The sequence below is a fragment of the Aedes albopictus genome, chromosome 3, assembly GCF_035046485.1.
Source record: "Aedes albopictus strain Foshan chromosome 3, AalbF5, whole genome shotgun sequence".
Lineage (NCBI taxonomy): Eukaryota > Metazoa > Arthropoda > Insecta > Diptera > Culicidae > Aedes > Aedes albopictus.
The window spans coordinates 249,626,915-249,640,641 of record NC_085138.1 but is presented as its reverse complement, the minus strand read 5'-3'; positions in this window follow the sequence as shown (position 1 = coordinate 249,640,641).

The window sequence follows — 13,727 nt, the reverse complement described above, 5'->3', positions numbered from 1 at the left end:
TTCCTCCAGGATTTTTTCCTAGAGATTCCTCCAGAAATTCTGCCAGGGTTTCCTCCAGGAATGAAACCATGAATTACTTCTCCAGGGGTTCCTCCAGAGATTCCTACAGGAATTATTTCAAGGATTCCTCCAGAAATTCCACCAGGAATTCTTCCAGGAATATACCAGAAATTCCTTCAGGGATTCCGCTGAGGATTCTTCCATGAGATTCCTTCAGGAATTCCTCCGACGATTCCTTCAGTAATTCCTTCAGAAATTCCTCCAATAAATTTCTCCAGAAATTCCACTGGGAATTTATCTTAAAATTTTTCTTGGAATTTATTCAGGAATTTCTCCAGTTACTGCTTCCAAAATTTCTCTGGAGATTCTTTCAGTAATTCATTCTAGAATTCATCCAGGAATTCTTCCAGGGATAGTTCTACGGCATTTTCCTAAGAATTCCTTTACGAATTCATCCAGAAATTACTTCTGGGATTGTGCCAGGAATTTATCCAGAAATTCTTCCAGGAATTCCTTCAAGGTTTCCGAGAGAGATTTATCCAGAAGTTCCTCCAGGCATTCCCCCTGAGGTTCCTCCAGAAATTGCGTTAGGGATTCCTCCAGGAATTTTCCCAAGAATTTTCCCAGGAATTATTCCAAGAATTTCTCTAGGAATTCTCCTAGGAATTTCTCAAGGTGTTTCTTCAGAAATTTCTCCACGGATTCATCCAGGAATCCCTCCAGGGATTTCTCTAGAGGTTCATCTAGGAATTGCTCCGGGAATTCTTCTAGAGGTCCCTCCCAGTATTCCTCTAGTCTAAAGATTTCATCAGGAATTCATCTAGAAATTTATCCAGGGATTGCTCCAGGCATTAGTGCAGGAATTTCTCCAGGGATGTCTCCAGAAATTCCTCCAGGGATTACTCCAGGAATTTCTTTGGGAGTTCCTGCAGAAATTCCTCCGAAAATTCCTTCAGAAATTCCTCCAGAAACTTCTTCAGTATTTCCGCTAAGAATTAGTCAAGAAAATTCTACAGGATCTGCTCCAGAGATTCATCTAAGAGTTGTGTCAGGGATTTCTCCAGGAATTGCTCCTGTGATTTTTTGAAGAATTCCTCTACGGATTCCTCCAGGAATGCGTCCAACAATTCCCACAAGGATTTATCTAAAAAATTCTAGGAATTTCGACAGGGATTCCTGACGCGGTTTCTTCAAATTTTTTTCCAGGGATTCCTCGCATAATTGTTCCAGGAATTCATCCATGGATTCTTCCAGGTATACTTTCAGAAATTTCTCCAGGGGCTCCTACAGGCATTGCTACGGAAATTCCTGTAATGATTCTCTCAGAAATTCCTCTCGGGATTTTTTGCAAAATTTATTCAGAGGTTCATTAAGAAATTTCAGTTGTCCATTCATAAACTTTTCCAGGGATTCACCTGCGATTTTTTTTTCTAGAATCACCTGGAGGTTTTTTGAATAACTTGAAGAATTTCCTGAGGAATTCCTCCAGCGACTTGTATTGAAAAAAAATCAGGGAAAAGACATTCAGTCCAACCAGTAATTCCACAGAACATACACTCCCGTTCAAAAGTTTGGGGTCACCCCCTCAAAAACATGTCATTTTTTTAGGCCCATATCTCCGCCAATTTGCGTCCGATTTCAAAACCCTAGGTTTCATTCAAAAGATAATAAGTCAAAGAAACTTTGAACATGATTTAAAAAAAAAATTTTTCAAAAAATTTTGTATGTAAACTTAACCCAAAGTTGCCAAATTTTCTAAAAAATAAATATAAACTTACGGCAGTGTCGCTGGAAGTTGGGTCGACCAAATTTTAAGATGAGAGCGGTAATATGACCCATTTTCTGTTAGCTTTCAACTGCTTTTCACAGAACTTAGCTAAAAAATCTAGAAAAAAAGTTATTAAGTAAATTAATCCTCACACTTCGAAAAAATAATGTAAATTTGTGTCATTTATCTCCGACATATAGCAGCGAGCAAAATGACACAAATTTACGTTTGACCTTACTTTTACACGACGTCGGTCATGAGAATTTTATGCTTGTAATTTTACAATGTGGTGCTCATTTACTGCCAACATAACCTTAAATTACTAAATTCGCTGCAACCTCCCCCGTTTCTTTCATGTTAAATCAGGTAAACATCATACGAATCTCGTTTCAATGAACTTTATTCAAATAATTCTGAACTGTATACATACGCATAATTTACAAAAACGTCGATAAATCGATAATTGATTCACTTGGCATGACCACAATCCCAGAAAATTCCTTCGCACACTTTCACTCGCCACCGAAAATTGGGTCTTAAATAGCCGACATTGCGTTGCTCTAAAATGTTTTCCTTGTTGCTTAAACTGCAATATTTATGACAGTTATATACTATGAATTTTCCCACTGGTAGTTCGTCAAAACGTATTTGAACATTGTATGTAGTTGCGTACCAAATCAGATTTGTTTTGATATGGATAACTTTTGACACTTCATCATCGGCAGTAGCGTGGTTCAGTTGTGTCATTCTTCGTGTAAATTTCAGGCACTTGAAACTCAAAAACTTGTTATTCCTTATAATACTACGAGTACACTCTTAAAATGTGTTTATGATGACAGAAAAGATATCTGAAATTGTTCGTTTTAGTGTTTACATTACCAGTGACATAAAATTAAGGCATATTTGTGTTTGAGGCATACTGAGTTACGTCAGTTTCCGCAATTGCGTCACCATCAATATTAAGAATTTCTTAGTGTGCTTGATGTCATCGACCAAAAGTTTGGGGTCACCCCTCAATATGATGTATCGGCCAAAAGTTTGGGGTCACTTTCGTAAAACATGGAAAAGTGATTTGGTGATATCTTCGTCATCTATAGTTCAATTTTAATTATTTTTGGCTCATTTCAAAGATAATTAACTAAATTTATGTTTGATGTCTTTAACTTAACGTATTTAACGATGTTTGTATATAAAAATGTTATGTAAAGTTAGCACATTTCACCACGCTTCAAAAAATGAGGCAACTTTACGTTAAGTTTTAGTATGTAAATTTCAACAAATATGTGTGGTTCAATGTCTATGCAGTAAGTATCATTCATTTCGTTTCAAATAAGCCAAGAAGAATTAAAATTGAATGAAAGATGACAAAGATATCAACAAATCACTTTTCCATGTTTTACGATAGTGACCCCAAACTTTTGACCGATACATCATTTTGAGGGGTGACCCCAAACTTTTGGTCGATGACATCAAGGATTAATTTACTTAATAACTTTTTATCTAGATTTTTTAGCTAAGTTCTGTAAAAAGCAGTTGAAAGCTAATAGAAAATGGGTTATATTACCGCTCTCATCTTAAAATTTGGTCGACCCAACTTCCAGCGACACTGCCGTAAGTTTATATTTATTTTTTAGAAAATTTGGCAACTTTGGGTTAAGTTTACATACAAAATTTTTTGAAAAAGTTTCTTTTAAATCATGTTCAAAGTTTCTTTGACTTATTATCTTTTGAATGAAACCTAGGGTTTTGAAATCGGACGCAAATTGGCGGAGATATGGGCCTAAAAAAATTACATGTTTTTGAGGGGGTGACCCCAAACTTTTGAACGGGAGTGTATATGACCATTGTATTTTTTTTTTTTTGTATTAACGTGTATTTTAACTTAAATGCTAATTCTACACTTAAAACCATTGTATTTTAAATTGAACTTAGATGTCTGTTCTCTGTGCTAGTAGTGTAGTCATGATGAGATTCCGACATTCATCCCACTATTTTTCTTGGATTCCGTCCAGAATTTCTCCTTGGATTTCTTCCGCAATTCCTTCTTTAAATTCTTTCCCAGTTTCTAGCAGAATTCTTCTCGCGAGCTCGTCCTTAAAATTATCGAAGATTTTTTATCTGGCTTTCTCCATTTTCCCCAAGTTTAACCTGAAGTTTTACGTATTTGCCTTCATATAGTTACTTCAGAGATTTTTTCGTTATTGTGTCGGGATTTCTGATAGTTATTCTTGAGATTTCCACCACAGTTCCTTCCAGAATTTTAGCAGTTTTTCACGGGGGTTCTGCAAGAGTATGTACCACACGGAATTACTTTCAAAGTTTCTCGTTGGACTCCTCCGGGAGATACTGCAAACATTTCTCCAAAAGTTCTTCCACGAATTTGTCTTGATGGTTTCGGGATAATTTTCCAAAATTTCCTCTCGAGATTTTTGCCAAGAAAAAACCTGGAATTTCTTCCACAGAGTTTTCCGATATTTCTCTTGGACTTGGCGCGTAGTTTTTCCCGGGATTTCTCTTATTCAGAGCTCCTCTTCAAATTTACCTAATATTTCATCCTGGGATTACTCCCACAACTTTTTATTTAGAGATAACTCAGCTTCTCCGAGGATTTCTTTCGAAGTTCCTCTCGAGGTTTCTACAATAAGCCTGTGGAATTTTCCCAAAATTTCACCTGGATTTCTTCAGATATTTCTCGGGAATTTGTTGCGAGAAATTTCGTAAAATCTGGTAGGGATTCCGGGAAGCGCTCTGAGAATAATTCCGAGAAAATCCTAAAAAAAAATCTCAGGTAGGTCATTGCAAGGAATCCGGTAAACAACTACGACGAAAATCCTAGAATAAGCTCTGATAGAAAGGATAGAAACCACGGGAAGAACGCCATGAGAAATACAAGCAGTAGCTGCTGCAAAGATCCCAGCTGAGAAATATCGCAGCTCAAACTCAAACGAAGAAATTCTAGAAATCGGAAATTTCATGAAGAAATTTCAGGAGAAACTTTACAAGATGCCTCGGAAGGAATTACTACAGAAAATTGGTGATAAACCTCTTAAAACCCTTGGAGGAGTTCTAATAAAAATCTTAGGAATTACTCCTGCAGCAACGCTGGGAGACATCAAAGGAAGATCTTCTGGAGAAGTCTCAAGAGGAACACTGAATGGTAGGAATCGCGGCTTCAAGAGGAATCCCTAGAGAAACTCTAACAGAAATTGCGCGACAACATCTGCGATATATCCTGAGAGATACTCTTGCTGAGATCTCGGAATAAATCCTGAAAAAAAACCGGGAACTGGGAGCAATACCGGAAAAAACCCTCTGGAAGAAATTCCAGAAGAAATCAATCTGGGAGAAATTCCAGGAGAAATCAATCGGAATCCAGGAATCCTGGAAGATTCTCAAGGAAAAATCCAGAAACAAATGTGCCAATCTTGAAAAATACTGTTCGGAATCCGAAAGAGTCTTCGGGAGAAATTCAAAAAAAAATACATTTTTTCTGAAAAAATACGGAATTAATCTTATGGGAAATTCTGGGAGGTATTCCAAGAAGAAACCCGACCCAATGTTTATTAAATTTCCCTGAGTATTCCAGGTTTTTCCCTGTTAAATAAAATTCTCTGAGGATTCCTGGTTTTCGAGGTTTTTCCAGCTAGTAGACATCCTGGGGTGCTCCCGATGAATTTGAGAGGTCTTCAATAAAACCATATCGGTATTGATTGGAAAACGTCAAAGGCGAGGGTACACAGAATACACTCTGTAAATTTCATAATGAGAAACCATACAGGTAAAATTTGAAACTAATCTATAACATCGTCATAATCTTGCCCCTATTCAGCCTGGACAGCTGATTGTCTTGGAGGAGCACTAGGTCCAATACACATTTGCTTCGGTTAGTACAGTAAGTGCAAAACAATGTGAAGGGTGCCCTGATACTCCACAGGTTCCGTTTGCGATTAGGTTTCTAATATGCCCTTTCTAACAACAGTTGTCATAATTTTATTATGTTCTTGTTATGTGCTTCTTGTCGGGACATCATTCCGTAAATAAACCGAACAATAGACGTATTACCTGTTGATCGTTCCAACGGATACATCAATTGTAACAGCACATACATCTCTGGTGGTTAATTCAGAGACGAGTGAAGCAACGATTGCGTTATTGACAAACACACTGGCTCGAGGCATGACACGTGAGTTTGCCATTTCATTTTTACTGAAAGTAGCAAACACCGGGTTCACAAGGTTTCCTAGATAGAAATTCCCCTTATGAAAGTGAGGTTCTTGGACGAAGGCCACTTGTGCTAAAGTGTACATTTTGCAAAAGTCTGTAAAGATTGATCGTTGTTTTTCTTTTATGCTGAAGATTTATCCGAGCTATCCTAACCGTAGCCACTACCCAAACAAGACAAGATTAAACTTTTTACAATAACAGCACAACAAAGAACAGCAGCACTAAAACCATATCGGTATTGATTGTAAAACGACAAATGCAAGGATACACAGAATACACTTTGTAAATTGCACAATGCGAAACCATATAGGTAAAATATCCAATGACATCTACATTATCCCGCCCCTATTCAGTCTCAAGGTCTAGACTAAAGAAGGACAGCTTATTACCTTGGAGAAGCACTAGATCCACTACACCATAGCTCCGGTTTGCGCAGTAAGGGCAACACATTCTGAAGGGTGCCCCCTGGTACTCCACAGGCTCCTTTTGTGATTAGGTTTCTATTAATCATGGTATGCATAAAACCGCAACACAGGAACCGGCGGTCTGTAGTGCTGTTCTTAGCCAGAACCAACCACTACCGACGCTACACAGCTATCAAGTCTGATCGATAAGTCCCCTTTATAATAAAACAAATAAAAATCCATCCCTTTTCATTTCAAGAGTTTAATATTGCACACCGATTAATCCAAAAGGATCATATATGTGTACAATAGACTGGGTCAACAAAGTCGTTTTTTTGGAACAAAGCTTTTTCGATTCATTTTAGCGTACAAAGTAACTGTGCAAAATTTGGGAGCGATTGGTTGCTTCCCCGTATTCCGCATTGCGATTGAAATTTGTATGGAATTTTGTATGGGAAAACGTGATTTTTTGCATTTTCTCATAAATTGAAATTTTTCTTCTAAAACAATCTAACCAATGACGGTAAAGTATAGCCTAGGATATGCCGAAAAACTTTGCCGAAGACCGCAAAGTGATCCGACACTTGTGAAAAAAGTTATAACGTACAGATTGCCCGGTGGTGCTTAACATTTAACATGTAAAGGAATAACATCAATAATAAAATCACAATTTTTGGCCTAAGTTACCAGGCGAATAACTTTTTTCACAAGCGTCGGATCACTTTGTGGTCTTCGGCAAAGTTTCTCGGCATATCCTAGGCTATACTTTAACGTCATTAGTTACATGGTATTGAACAAAAGAATTAAACTTATGAGTAAAATGCAAAAAAAGTACGTTTTCCCATACTAACTTCCATACAAATTTCAATCGCAATGCGGAATACGGGGACGCAACCAATCGCTCCCAAATTTTGCACAGTTGTTTGAGGCGCTAATATAGATTGAAAAAGCTTTGTTCCGGGATGATACAATCAAATTTAAAGTTTCTCCATACAACGTTGACCCACTCTAGTGTACAATAAAGTGGTACGATTGAAAACATCTGTTATAATTCAAGAAACAAAAACAGCAATATATTTCAACGGAATTGTTTTCCTATCCAACCGTGAAATGCATTATAGGGATTCGTAGTCATAACATCTTAATTTCACTCCTCTGACATTAACAATGTGGTTGGTGTGTTCGACTGTTTTACGAAACTGTTTTGTGGTGGCTTGTCAGTCTTGACAAAAATAAAACACTATTTATGTTATTTTGTCCGACGTTTCGGTCCGTTTGGGACCTTCTTCAGGGACACTGTAACTATTGAGTCCCTGAAGAAGGTCCCAAACGGACCGAAACGTCGGACAAAATAACATAAATAGTGTTTTATTTTTGTCAAGACTGACAAGCCACCACAAAACAATTAACAATGTGAACGGAATTACTGTTGTCGTAGGTCGTTGAATTCTCGTCTGCAACGGTTTCACATGTATGTACACGAGGTTCTTTTTTTTTTAAAGATGGTCAGTGTCTTTGAAAGATTTTTCAAATATTTTTTCTGCAAAGTGAGTGCATCTTCTTCTTTTCCTTCTTCTTTATGGCTCGACGTTCGCATTGGAACTTGGCTTGCCTCTCTTCTTAGAACACTTCCACAGCTTTTAATTGAAGAGCTTTCTTTGCCTTCGAATGCAAGAATTTGTACGTTGTGAGGCAAAGACAATGACACACTATGCCCAGGGAGTCGAGAAAATTTTCCCGACTGGAACGGGAATCGAACCCGCCATCTCCGGATTGGCGATCCATAGCCTTCACCACTAGGCTAACTGGATGCATAAGTTAGAAAATTTATACATAATTATTTGTACATAAAATTCATACATATACTAAAGTTAGAAAATTTCGTCAATTTAAGAAACTATGCATTTATGTTTATATCTACCTACGACACAATATAAATACACCGGCCGTCGCTTTAAATAACAATTAACGCCCCATTCAGTGGCTCTTTCCCGTCGACCTAAACAATGAAATTTGGCAGCTATTTGGTAACTCACGCGCATTAATCCAACCGAGCACGAATAAAAGAAAAACGACAAATCGCGATTAGCCATTAAACTACCCGTCTGATGTCCCTCAGCAGTCAGTAGTGGTACCTACCTCCATTAAACTTCCCCATAGATCCCGAGTCGACAAATGGAAATTGTCGTATGATCGCGTAACGCCAGCCGCCGCACCGTCCGAAAAAAAAAAGGCTGATCGTTTGTATTGGAGGAAAACAAAAAGCTGAGCCGCCGCGCCGAGTTAGCGGTTTCCCCTTTTCCGTACTTAGGTATGGTAAACAGAAAAGCAAATCCGAAAACGTTCTCTCGCCCTGTCGGGTTTCCATCGTCATTTTGACGGATTGTGTTGTCTATGTTTACAGAGGTTTCCAACCACTGCCGGTCGCAAAGATGGAATGTGAGAACAATCGGACAATCGGGCCCAGAGCTTAATTGAATGATACATTCTTCAAAAATACTTGATATCAAGTCCTAAACGCATCACCACCGCTTTATCAACTTCAAGGTGGCTTACGTCAGCCATCACATACAGCTGTTCTCTAGGGGGGCATTTTGAAAAACTGTTGGTCGGCCCACCATTTTCTCTGGAGGTGAACCACGATTGTGAATACCGTGGCCGACACGGCGTTCCGCTCGTCGGGAGTAGTATTCCTACCGCATACCTCCCACATGCTTGACCTCTGCTCCGCGAAGCGCGGGCAATCGAAGAGCACACGTTCCGCCGTTTCCACCCTATTTGGCGCTGTCCATAAACTACGTAGACTTTTTTTCGGCCATCTCAGACCCCCCTCCCCCCTCGTAGACTTTTGTTCATACAAAATTTTCGAAATTTATATGGAGCGTAGACTTTAGCCAGACCCCCCCCCCGTCCCCCCCTAAGAGTCTACGTAGTTTATGGACAGACCCTTTGCACACTCCGGACATGAGGGCGAATCTGCATGCCCGAACCTGTGCAAGTACCACCTAAAGCAACCATGGCTCGACAGAATTTGTGTCAGGTGAAAGTTCACTTCGCCATGGGGCCTATACGTCCACCGGGACACGCTCGGTATGAGCCTTTGTGTCCATCTACCTTTGGTCGAAGAGTCCTAGACTATCTGCCATTTCACCATGGACGAAGCTCTGACGTTTCATCGCCCTAATCTTGTACCTCTTTCTTCATAGCACTCAACATCCTCGGCCAGCACTAGTTCTATCGGCATCATGCTCGCTAGCACGCATACCGCGTCTTTCGAGACGGCCCGGTATGCACTGGCCACCCTATGGCACATTAGCCTATGTGTGCTCTCTAGTCTGTCAAAATTCCTCTTCACTTTGAGCGTGTTAGACCATGCGGCGGCGCCATACCGTAATATGGACACCGCTACTGACGCGAGCAGCTTTCGCTTACTCGAGACAACTGCCAAACTGTTTGAAATCATCCTAGATAATGCCGTAACCGCCACGCTCGCCCTCTTACAAGCATACTCGACATGACTACTGAAGTTCAACTTATCGTCGACCATGACTCCAAGAAGCTTCAGTGAGCGACAAGACTCGATCGAGCACCCACCCGTGGTGATCACTGCCTGTTGTGCAGACTTGTTCACCACCACCACCTCCGTCTTGTGGTGTGCGAGGGTCAGTTGCCTCGACCTCATCCAGCCTTCCACTATGTCTATCGCATGCACTGCCGTCAATTCCACCACTTCAACCGACTCACCCTATACCACCAGGGTAATGTCGTCAGCAAAGCCAACCAACTTTACCCCCGGTGGTAGCGCTAACCTCAATACGCCGTCATATGCCGCGTTCCACAGTACCGGACCCAAGATTGATCCTTGCGGTACCCCCGCGGTGACATTGTACTGTTTTTGGCCTTCCTCTGTGTCGTAAATAATCACCCTGTTCTGGAAATAGCTTCCCAGAATACGCCTTAGGCTAGCCGGGACACCTAAGCGAGTTATGGCGCTTTCTATTGCGGCCCAGCTAACACTATTAAAGGCGTTTCTAACGTCTAGCGTGACGATCGCGCAGTACTGTATGCCTCTTCTCTTTTTCAGCAGCGCCAATCCAGTGACCTAATGGCGTCCACTGTCGATGCGAAATCCAAACTGGCTGTCTGATAGCCCCGCGTTGTCCGTCCTCTCGGTGTAGATCAATAACCTCGACAGAATAATCCGCTCTAGGAGTTTCCCGGCTGTGTCTAATAGGCAAATTGGGTTCTATAGGAATATCCAGAATATTCCATAATCGGAATCTCCGTCCAAAAATTTGTCTAAATTCAAAATTTTGATGCCCGGGAACTATTTTTAAAGTGCATTTCAAGTTTGTATGGCGAAATTTTTTTGTTCGGGATGGACTGTCATTTTATCGATTGAACTGTCATTCTATCTACAAAAATAAAAACTGTTTTGTTTATTTAACCATCAAAACAAAGGTATTGGAACGCAATAAAATCACGTTATGCTCAGAAAAATGAGCTCTTTCTATTAGGATATAGAAAATAGCAATATTTTCTGGGGCCTTGTTCAGCCTAAGTGATTTTGCAATTGCGACAAACTCATCATTCGTCACTGGGGGGGTCTTGCAGCGTGGGTGCCCATGGTCTTACCTCATGGTGCGGGAACAACGTTTCCACAATCCTCTGTAGCATCACGGGAGAGCGTTCCGGTGGTGCAGATGTGCCTTTCGTTTTTCTACCCGGTAGGCATCTCCCCAGATCTCTTTGTTCAGTGCCAATTTTGCCGCCCTGTATGCCACCTCTCGCTCCGCTCTCAACTCATCTTTCCGGGCTCTTTGCATTCTTCTCCTTGCTCTGTGGCAAGATGCGCGGAGCTCCGCGATTTCTTAACACTACCAGTATTCGTCCATTCCTGGGTGTGGATCGTCTCGGCATTGCCGCATCACACGCTCGTCTCAGGGTACCAACCGGACCGTCGCTAGATAGGAAATCGCATCCATGAGCAGTCGCTCCGCAAACGCCAGCTTATCGAAACTCGAGGTTAGCCATCCTCGGTGAGTGTCAGTTATCCTCGACTGCTGCCGTCCACCGCCATGTTCGATACTGTATCGAATCGCCAGGTGATAACTATGCGTGTACCCGTTATCAACTCTCCAGTCTGAGCTAGGGTTAACACCCGGGCTCCAGAAGGTCACATCAATGATGGACTCCGCACCGTATATGTGCTTGCACTGCCGACATTCGCAACCTCAACGTTTAATCCCGCCATAGCCTCTAGTAGAGCCCAACCTCTCTCGTTCGTAGAGCGACCGCCCCACTCGATTGCCCACGCATTAAAGTCCCCACCGATGACCAAGGGACTCAGTCTTACTAGTACGCTTGCCAGTGAGTCTAGCATGGACGAAAACTGATCTATCGGCCACCTGGGTGGGGCATAGCAACTGCAGTAGTAGACCCCGTTGATCTTCGCAATGGACTACCCGCTTGGCGCACACCCACAGTTGATCAGCAGGAGTAAATCCATTTTATTTTGTATGGTGAAAAGCATCTAAACTTGAATTACTTGAAATAGAAAGCTTTTACTGAAAAAAAAAAATGGTAGGCTTAATAGTAGTCACCATTGTGCACAACCACTACCAAATATTTTTTCGAATAATGTATTCCACTTCGATAAATTTGCCTTTAGATGCTATTCGCCATACAATATTCTTGCGATTCACTTTTAGCGATTTTTCGCGCATAGAAGCTAGCGCCACATTGGTCGATGCGGAGAGTAGGAAAACAGCCGATGTAGTTAATTCATTGTGAAGCCCTCACACGTCGTGGAGATTATCTCCTGGACCTGGTACCGACCGGTCGTACAGATCGCCGCTTTCTTGGCGTTATCCGCTACACAGTTCCCGTTATTGAAGGGGATGCCATATAGGTCCGAAAGTAGAGCGATGTATGTACTCGACTCCGAGGCGGGTTCCCACAACAGCTGCTGCGCGGCTTCCCAGTGATTCAAGTTCAACTGTGTGACCTGCGTCATTTTCGGCCGTTCTGTCCTCTTCTACTTGGGCACTTAAGCCCACCCGTCACGTGGCCTTTGTTCGCCGTGCAAATCAGACACTTTGGTGTCGATTTGCACTCCCTGGCGAAGTGGCCTTCTACTCCGCACCTTCTGCAGAGTTTACTCCTATCGAGGCCTTTCGGTGCCCACGACTTGTGGCCTCGCTCGAAGCACCTGAAGCACACTTCCGGCGGCTAACAGATACTAAGCGGACACTCCAACCAGCCGACTTCTACCATGCCCTTTGCAGCCACTTTTTTGCTTCCCCAATTGGAAGCTTGATCGTTGCGATCTGCGTACCTGCTGGGCCCCGCCTGATGTGGATCGATGCGCTTGGCGCGTCCACATTACACTGCTGTTTAAGGACAGCCGAGAGCTCCTCCAAGTTCTTACACTGGAGAGTCGCCTCCGGCGTCAGAGCCCTCACCCGTACCTTTTCACCTAACACTTCTGCGTAGCTATTTCCCTCTGTTTTGAGGACCAGTGCGTCTCCCTTCGTGCGCTTACACGCAGGCTTCGCTTAGGTTTTACTCAAAACCTTCTCCTTTCGCTTTTTCTTACCAACCGTAATCCAAGCGTTCTCCTTCCTTTGGACCGGTTGATCACCGCTACCGCTTTTAACAGCCACGACTCTGGGTTTCGGTTATTTGCCCCGAGCTCGTTTCGCGACCGGCTTGGGGTTGCTCGCACTACGCGGGCGTTTACCACTCACCGGCCGCTCCTCGTCGACTGATCTTGGCCGTTTGGCTTGGGCCGAGATTTTCGCTCTTTCTGCAGCCCCACCTGGCTGCACCCTAATCGCGCTCTCTGCAGAGGGGCGTTCCGTTTGCTTGGACCTCTCTTCTCTACCCGCGCCAGTCACCTTGCCTCGCTCAACCAAGAGATCATACTCCTTCTTGGTCTGGGTCACTGATTCACGGAGCCTCAGTAGACCTTTTTTAAGGTCTTTGCTGATATTGTTCCGCCCGCTAGTGTATCCGATCAGCTCGTCGTGCTGTTCAGCGACCACCAGTAGCTTCGGAAGCCCATCTCTATTACGGGTCAGCGCACGCATGAGTACCGCTCCACTCACCTGCGTGTCCTCGATCGCTGACCAGACCATCGGTGTACCGTACTCTGACACTTGAGGTGATTCCACCCTCGCCGCTTGCGTTGGTGATCTGACCAGTCCGCTTCTCGCGAACGGGTTGATCACCTCACCCTCCATATTCTCTGATTAAATAATTAATTAAATACGTATCCATCTCTTCTGTAAGGGTCCCCCTTAGAGCCGCTGTCCCTCACTGCCATTGAT